Consider the following 9,345-nt stretch of genomic DNA (forward strand, 5'->3'; position numbering starts at 1 on the left):
CTAAAATGATCACAATAAGATATGCCTCGTTTGGTGCTCACATTTGACCTTTTCACACACACTGTTCCAAAGCCACATATTATATGTCTAAACTTGGCGACTTGGCGTGTCTGTGCGAACTAGATTCGAATGTCACTGTTTCTGAAGACCTAAGCAAATGAATAATCAGTGAATCACATCCTGACAATTACTATTAAATTATTTTTTTCATTTTGCCCCTTGATTTTGGGAAAATTCTGCGTCTCCAACTTTAATTATTTTTTTTTTTGGGCGAATACCCGGCACTAATTAATTTATAGTTGATTCGTGTTAGACTCTAAATGGGAACAAACAAATTGTTTAATATCGGTTTTTAATTTATATCATTTTTTGTCTGAATTAATTTATAAGATATTAACTTGATATTATATCTGAAAAATCTCACATGAAAACGCACCAAATATATGGTATTTTTTTCTTTATCGATTGATTCTTGATAAAGATACGGATGTGATTTGTCCAAGAAACCCATTTAATTGGTACTCCGATGGTTCTTTTCCTTTTTTTTAAAGCTTTTTTTAAAAGAAATGGGAAGAGTAATTGAGAAAATGAGAAGAAAGGAGAGTGGGACTGTAGAGGGGAAAAAAAATAAAAAGAGAATATTTTTACTACCTACGTTTGGATGTACCAAAAAAAGCAAAAAAGATAACATCAAGGCACTAGCGCAAAATATGTTCTCTATCGTTTGCCTTTTACACTAGTTGTTTAATCTAGAAAGTTTTTATAAATAAGTAATGAAGTTATTAACTTTTTATTTTGATTGTCTAAGTAACCAGTAGCTTGTCTGGTTACTTTTGCCACCATAGAAATAGTGTGGATAAGGGTGGAAATAGAGGTATGTCCCAACATGGCGTCTGGTAATCATACATCAAGGGAAAATTAGGCATACCTAGCAACTGAATCACTGGGAAGCGCACAAAAGTAACTAATAAAAAATTAACGTGAGTATGAGAAATCAAATTATTGAATATTTCAAACAAATCTTAAAATTTCAAACTATCTGTTTGATTGCCTTATAATGTAAGTTTTTAAATTAATTAACTAAATTAACTTCTATAACATAGTATCCAAGCTAGGTTAGCCTGCTTATTTTTTTGAAAAAAAAATATTTACATGAAAAATAGAAGAAAAATAAGAGAGAACAAAAGGAGAGGAAATTACTAATATGATAAAGTTTTTATGGATAAATGGGTGACTATCACGGTTCAGAAAAATGAGAAGTCACGTATAAAAAAAACTAATAACCCATATGAAAAAACCCAGACAAACGCCATAAATCACAATTACTTAATCAAGAATAATATCTGGGAACCTCGCATACAATTATCTATCAAATAATTATTTAAGTTCCACTCAGTATGTGAATCGAGCAAACAATTTTATTTCACCAAAAAAAAAAAAACAAGAGGGAGTTCTACATATACCAATTTTTCAAACAATATTGTCAATAAATATTAAGAAATATAGTTTCACCCTATTTTGTTTATAATTCTAGCAGTTTTTTTTTTCATTTTCTTTTTATTGAGTCCTTATAGTTTTCTCAATTATAAGCAATGGTCACAATTAACCTGTTAATTTGCATGAGAAACGGCGTTAATAACCGATATTGACATTGCTTTCATTCAACATTCGCTTATATTAATTTTGCCACATGGATATACATAAGATCAAAATCAACTAGATTATATATTAAAGTCATCAAAACAGGACAAGTTTATCAAGACAACCCATTTAAACTGTTTAAATGTAGGGTTGGATTTGTATTTTAAGAGATTCAAAAGAAAATTAGGTTTAAACAGGCTAGCCCTCTAGGGCTAAAAAATAAAGGATTAGCTATTTAAGCCCGGCTATTCTTTTAATTATTAAAATTTTATAATTTATTAAAATAACCTACTATTGTAGTGCTTGAAAAGTAATAAATAAAAATATCTTCTATGTCTCTTATTATAAGAAACAATTACAAATATCACGCCATTTAAAACGTTAGTTTAGTTTAATTAAAAGTAACAAATGTGTAAGATATATGCACTTTTTTTTTAATTATACCCTTAATTGTAAAGAAAGTAATGAGCTAAAATTTATTACATCAAGATAATAAGTAGCATATATTTAATGGGGTAAAAGTGAAAAGACTAGTTTAAAATGTTAGACAAAGATGATTTGTTTTTAATATTTAATGACACAGCTATAGAAAATATTGTTTCTTATAAAAAAAAAAAAGACAGAGGAAGTAATAATTTTGCATTCTAATAACTACATTAGCTAGTGAATAAGCTTTTAGCATTGGTCCACATGTCCTAATAAAGTATAGAAATTTTCTTCTTCCAATTAATACTTAGACTCTTATTTGTACTCATAACTGGTTGCATAGTTTTACTTAAGATAGTGGTGATGAAGGTGAAAAATCTTGATATATTTTGATTGAAGTAGAGCATACTTATGGTAAAGAATAATTAAATATTATTGATTTTGATAATAGTAATGATAATGAAGATAATAATCATTGATGTTGCTAATTTTTAGCTGATTGGTTTTTATATTTCTAATTTATCTGTTTTATTTAGTTTGGTTTGGTTTTTTTCTTTTGAGTTTAAACAATAGTTTAATAGTTTGAAGTTTTTTTTTTTAATGCACCATTAGTGTTTGAGGTATGATTTTTAATGTTTTGAAAGTTTGTAGAATAATTCAAGACTTTATTTTACCAACATTTATGTTTTGAACAGAATTTTTGGAGATTTATTTTGTTATTTTTTATTTCAAAATAATTAAAAATTTTAAATTAAGAAAAAATTACAATAAGGTCCCACTTGTGGCATCTCAAATTTTTGGTTTGAGGGTGTAGGAAATAGTCTAAAATAGACAAGCTACCGAACTCTTCTTGGCAGATGTCCTGTAAATTCCTTGAAACGATAGAGGGATTCCTAGGGACCGGATTGCAAAATGAAGATTTTGTGGGACTAAAAAATGAGGAAGATAGAGACTCTGATGAAGTCTCAAAGAGTCAAGTAAGAGAATTGGAGATTATTAAGGGTCAAAGGTTGTGCTAGGAACCTTAGTGAGATGACTCCTGAGGTTAAACCCAAGTAGGGATCTAATTGTAAATTTGAAAAGTTTAAGGCCGAAAAGGATAGTGATGGAAATATGTCTGAAAATTTCAAAAAAAAATTTAGAAAATTAAAAAAAATTGTAAATGAGGTTTTGAGGCTTGTATGCAGTTGAAAATGACAAAAATACCCCTAAAACAAATTGATGAAATTGCAGGGTTTTTGGCTAATTATGAATATTAGTCAAAATTAAATTATTTAAAATATGAGGAGGCCTCAAATAATTGGAGAAAAATACGAAATAATACGTTAGGAATTTTCATCCCTAGAAAGTGAACAAGGTGGCTTTAACGGAATTAAAGCCTAATTATATACTATTAGGGAAAAGTCAAAATAAACCATCTAGAAAAATTAGAAAAATTTCCCACAATGAAAAAGTAGTATTGGTTCTCAAATTCTCAAAGTCATTGACCGATAGAAAGAATTTGGTCAAGTTTACTCTGAAATAAATATTATTAAATGCTTGAATGGAAGAACAAGGGGACATTATCACTTTCTCTTTAGGCATGTTATATAATGTCATATAAGGTTAATTGTGATGGAAAAAGAGTTCTAGAACATGTCCTTGCATTACTCGATGAGTTAAAACATAAAAAAGTACCCGATACGATGTAAAATCATAAAATTAGTAAAGGAATAGTTAAGGGTATGAGGGAGCACAAATTTTTCCCTATTTTAAGCCAAAATTGATGAGGGAAGATGAATGAAATAATACATTTTGTTAAGGATTAAGTTTGAAAGAATAAAATGTTAGTAGCAATCTCACCCAAGAGGGGTGAATTGGGTGAGTTATAAAAATTTTGTGAAATTAGAACAATGAACTATCAGAAATAGATAGTGTAAGTTAGAAAGATTTCACTGTAGAAAGGAAGACATAGGATTTATACTGGTTCAGTCTCAACCACTTGACTTACGTCCAGTCCTCAAAACACCTCTGAGTATTCCACTATGTTCTAAGATTAATCGGGCTCTTGGCGCCTCAGTACAGTAGTTGATACTCTCAATCACTCCCTCTTACTTCTCGTAAGGTTACAAACCCACTCAAGAGTCCACACTCTTGAGTATCACACAAGACGTGATTAATGATGAAAATGTATACTCTCTTACAGAGTGAATAAATGATAATCACTGAAGCTCTGTGTATGGAAGAATAGAGTATTGAATGCAACAGCAAATAATCAACAGAGGGTAGCTCCCGTATTCAATCTATTCATTTAATGCTTCTTCACGCCTTTTGTAGTTGAGGTAATTTAGTAACCGTTAGACGGAAGAGCTTCTAGCCGTTGAGAGTCCGGTTGCGTGTTTTCCGAGTTGCAACAGTTTCCTCCATTAATGCTTCTGACAAGGTAGGTTACAGGCTACTTGGACAACCGTTGGAGAGCCGTTGGATTTTTCTTCATAATCTGTAAAAATACATTGATTCAATAAGTTTTTCTTTGCAGAGTAAGATCAAAAGTAGAACCGAACAAATGATAAAATGAACATTCATAGTTCACGGTTAGAATCAATCAGTTGTTAAATGTGTTGAGTAATAACTGATCATGCTTGATCAAAGTGATGATCGATTACTACTTGATCGATCAGGTTACCGATTATTCAGAGTAAGAGCTTTTGAAACAGATAACTAAGTTTATCGATCAAGTGATAGATCAATGATTTATCGATCAAGTGAGCGATAAAAGGAAATAGTGACATCATACTAGTGTGCATAGAAAAAGATCAAGGTCACTTTTGATTTTGAAACTCTTTAAATAGTGAATTAAGACAATTATGAAGGCTGAGAAAAGCTCGAATGAAATAGATGATTCGAGACTAGTTAAAGTTTAAATTGAAATCACCTCATGATCGAACAAGTGATTGAACACTTGTTGATCGATCAGGTTATCGATAATCAAAGTGTTATAGAAATAAATTTTGAAGCACTAATTTTCAAACACATTATCAATAAATAGATGATGGATAACCTTATCGATAAGCAATAAGCAAAAGTATATTCAGTGAAAACACAGGCTATGTAGGTTGATCGAATAGGTGATTGATTAATGAATGATCGATCATGTTATCAATAAAGAGGTTTATTCTTGTAAAATCAAAGAACTGATTTATCGATCACGTTATGTGAAAACAAGGTAAACATGAAGTGCGGTAATCGATAATATTATCGATAATCTGATTATCGATCCGGTGATCGAAGAGCCATGATTTAAGAATGATGTACTGATTATCGATCATGTGATCGATAATTTGCTGATCGATGAGGTGATCGATAAGCCACTGAAATAAGTACCTGCACACAAGGTGTTAAGAAGAAATGTTCGATCATATTATCGACAAATAGCTGATCGATAATGTAATCGATAAATGGTGACTAAAGCAAAACATAGAATGAGTAGAGCACATTACCATTTATCTGTCTTTTCATTGATAATCTATTTATCGATCATGTGATAGATAATTGTCTATCAGATTTGTATCCCAATATTCAATCATCCTGATTATCGATCAAGTGATCGATAATTTACTCTAGACTTTCATACACAACTAAGTTAACAATAATCGATCAATTGATCGATCAACACATTATCTAACAAGTTATCGATCAAAGTTTTTACTAGGTTACTTAATTGTACAGAGATATTATCTATTAGTTTATCGATAAATCCTTGATCGATCAGATGATCGATCAACATATTGAAACATAGATCACTTACTTTGTTATCATCAAAACCTTAATCCTAACATTCTCCCCCTTTTTGATGATGACAAAACATAGGTGAGGAATAATAACCATGAAGCATCAGATAACAGTAAAATTAAAAAAACAAAGGTACTAGATAGATCAAAGTGAGATAAAAAAAGTTTTACTGATAGCATGAACTGTCAGAATACATAAGTAAGCAAAACTCAAAATACATAATAGTAAAAGGCATATCAGTAAAAGTAAGAAGCTAAACATCAAAAAAAAATTAAACAACATCAGAGTCCTTCTCCCCTTTTTGTCAGCATCAGATGAAGAAGGGGAAGGAGTAGAAACAGTAGGCATGGACAGTGGAATAGGAAGAGGTGGAAGGTGAGAAAGTGGAGAGAATAGTGGAAAATAGAGAAAGGACTGTCTGGGGAACAGTGATGAGAGCTAAAGTAGAAGAAGTAGGGGGTACTGGTGGTGAAGTGGAAATAGGAGAAGTGGGTATAGGGGAGGTAGAAGGTGCAGGCTCACGATGAGGAGGAGATGGTGGATGATGGAGTAAGTCCTCAAAGCTAAAAGTAGTGCTAGGGGCAGAGAAGTTGTTGCAGAGAGAGGCTACCATCCCTTTGAGCTCTCGAATCTCTCTGTCAACATGATCAAATCTCTAAGAAACCTCCTTTTCTGAAACCATCATTACTTGTCGGTGAAGGTCTAGGATTTTGGAAATGCCCTCAAATTTTTCGGCTGAAACTTCCCCATATTCTCGGGCAGTGACATAGACTCTCTTCTCAAACTCTTGAAGTTTAGCCTGAAACATCTCCCTGAGTGATCTCTCTATAAATGATGGTCCAGGGGTATGAGAAGGAGCTGCAGTGGATTCTGCCTCATCCTGAGTCCTAGAGGTGCTGAAAGCTGGTTGCTTCCCTTTATCCTTCTGAGGCACCTTTTGTGAGGGTCTAAAAGGTAGAGGGAACCTTATCTTGTGCAGCTGTGTGATGCCAAAGACAAGGAACCTTTGTCTTGTCTTGGATTCTCTAGGCTTAAAAGGGGCAATGTTATTTGCTTGTAGGATGTATGTGGCCAATTAAGGGTAGGGGATTGGTGTAGACTTGGATTTGTTAAGAACAAAATCCTTCATCTCATTATAGATCATAGCCCCTATATTAATCTTTTCTCCACTAATTATCCTGCCCAACAGCAAATAATCATCCTGAGTTAAATGTGAAAAGCTCTCGGATTTGTTGATCATACTCCTTAAATAGATATAGTGGATTATTCTATAATAATCACACATCTGTTTAGGTGGAAAGTTTAGCTCACCAGGGTAGTCATCACTTTGCATTAAAATCTTATAAGCTTTTATTTCATTCATATCTCCCCCTCTCACCGATTCTTGAGTTCCCAAGCATTCATTTAGCTTAGTACCAGTAAGATGGAAGGTTCTGCTTCTAAGTTTGACCCTTAAATAGTCATTTATCAGATTGTCCTGCTCGTCATATTCTTCCACTGATTCCCTATTACAGTAGAACCTTTTAATAACTTCAGGACAAAATTCTCCACCAATTATCAGCCAATTCAAATAATATTCCAGGGGATCACTCTAGTCCAAATTAATTTGTGTATTTTTCTTTAAACTCTCAATATCCACAGACACAACAGTACAGAATCTTCGGTTTGCAAAATCTGCCTTAAACTTAGTCGAATTCACGTCTTTATCTAAGTTTCCAACTAATAACTCAGAAAAATCAAATGGAATACCTTCAGTGGGAATTTGTCATGACACACCTTCACTGGCTCTCTGCTTTTTTTGTCTCAGTTGCTTGGGGATGGGAATTCTCAAGGTGGTCTCCACAGCTTTCTGAACTGAGGCCCTATCATCTGACTCGGTTTCTGATTCCTCAGTGACTACTGGTAGCTTGGATTTGGACCGGGGAGATTTTCTTGGAGGAACAGGTTGCTCTTTGGTTCAACTCTCTCGGATTTTCAGGACTCCTCTCTTCTTGGATGATTCTTCCCTCCTTTCGGTCTATACCGCTTGTTAGTGCCCGAGGGAGTAGTGTCGCTTGATTGAACTCGTTTCTCAAAGCTTTCTTCCCTCTCAACAGTCGGCTATTTCACTCGTGCCATTTCAGAGTATCGAAGGATTTTTGAGGAATTAATCGGTTGAAAGAGTGTATTTTGAGTTCGGTGGAGGTCGAGTAAGTAGTAGAGATGGATTTGAGTGGATGGGTGACTAGAAATTTAATGGAATAGTGATTTTAGACCATTGCTAAACAGGGGAATAGTTTTGTTCGAGTTAGGGTTCAACAACTGACGGGGGGTTTTCAAAATTTTAATGTTATAAGCTTCAGAATTATCGATCATGTTATCCATCAACGGATGATCGATCACGTGTTCGATAAATATGAAGAACACATAAGAATACTGAAGACAATTATTGATCACGTTATCGAACAAGTAATTATCGAACATGTTATTGTAAAATTGATAGAGCAAATGCGTACCTGGTCTGTTTATCGATCATTTGATTGATAATCCACTTATCGATCAGCTTATTGATTAATGCTTACCAAAATTGAACAAAGTGTCTCAAAAGACTTGTCGCTCCTGATCGATGTTCTAATCGATAATCCATTTATCAATCAGCTTATCGATAATCATCGTTCTGAATTTCTTCTTTCTCTTTACATGTTACATTTATCAATCAAGTGATTGATAAATTATCTCTTTGTAGCTTCATGATTATCAATGTCTTGTTTGATTATTCCATACTCTGTTCACCTCTGTTTTTTTTTGACAAAACAGAGCTTCCTGCAAAACAAATTTCTATCCACTTCGATGCTTAAGTTAGTCACTTAATCATCAAAACATTAAATTTAAAGATTCAAATTTGAGAGATAATATGAGATTTCTTACAACTCAATGGGATTTACCATTCCCAATTCTCTTCGAAAGTAGCTGAATTTCTGTTGATCTAGAGGCTTCGTGAAAATGTCTGCTATTTGATATTCAGTGGGAATGAATTCTACCTTTACATCTTTCTTGGACAGACTTATTGTACTCGTGTTATCACATAGGATTGGAATCTCTCTCAAGTTGATTCCTAGATCCTGTAGTTATTGGTTTAACCATAGAATCTGAGCATAACAGCTGGTAGTGGCCACATATTCTGATTCTGTTAAGGAGATTGCAACAGTATTCTGTTTTTTGCTTGACCACGAGACAAGGCATCCTCCAAAAAATTGACATTGTCCACTGGTGCTCTTTCTGTCCGTCTTATATCCTCCATGATCTGCATCTTAGTATCCCATTAGATATTCTGCTCCCTTATTTGGATACCAGATTCCCAAATTCTGAGTTTCGACAAGGTATCTGAGGATTCTCTTGACGGCTTCTTTATGTGATTCTTTTAGGGCTGATTGATATCTTGCGCACATTCCCACACTAAATTGAATATCTGGTCTACTAGCAGTGAGATATAGTAATGAGCCAATCATTCCTCTATATCTGGTTAGA

Source organism: Neltuma alba, unplaced genomic scaffold, assembly GCF_004799145.2.
Source record: "Neltuma alba isolate B1F8T4 unplaced genomic scaffold, ASM479914v2 tig00010245_pilon, whole genome shotgun sequence".
Classification (NCBI taxonomy): domain Eukaryota; kingdom Viridiplantae; phylum Streptophyta; class Magnoliopsida; order Fabales; family Fabaceae; genus Neltuma; species Neltuma alba.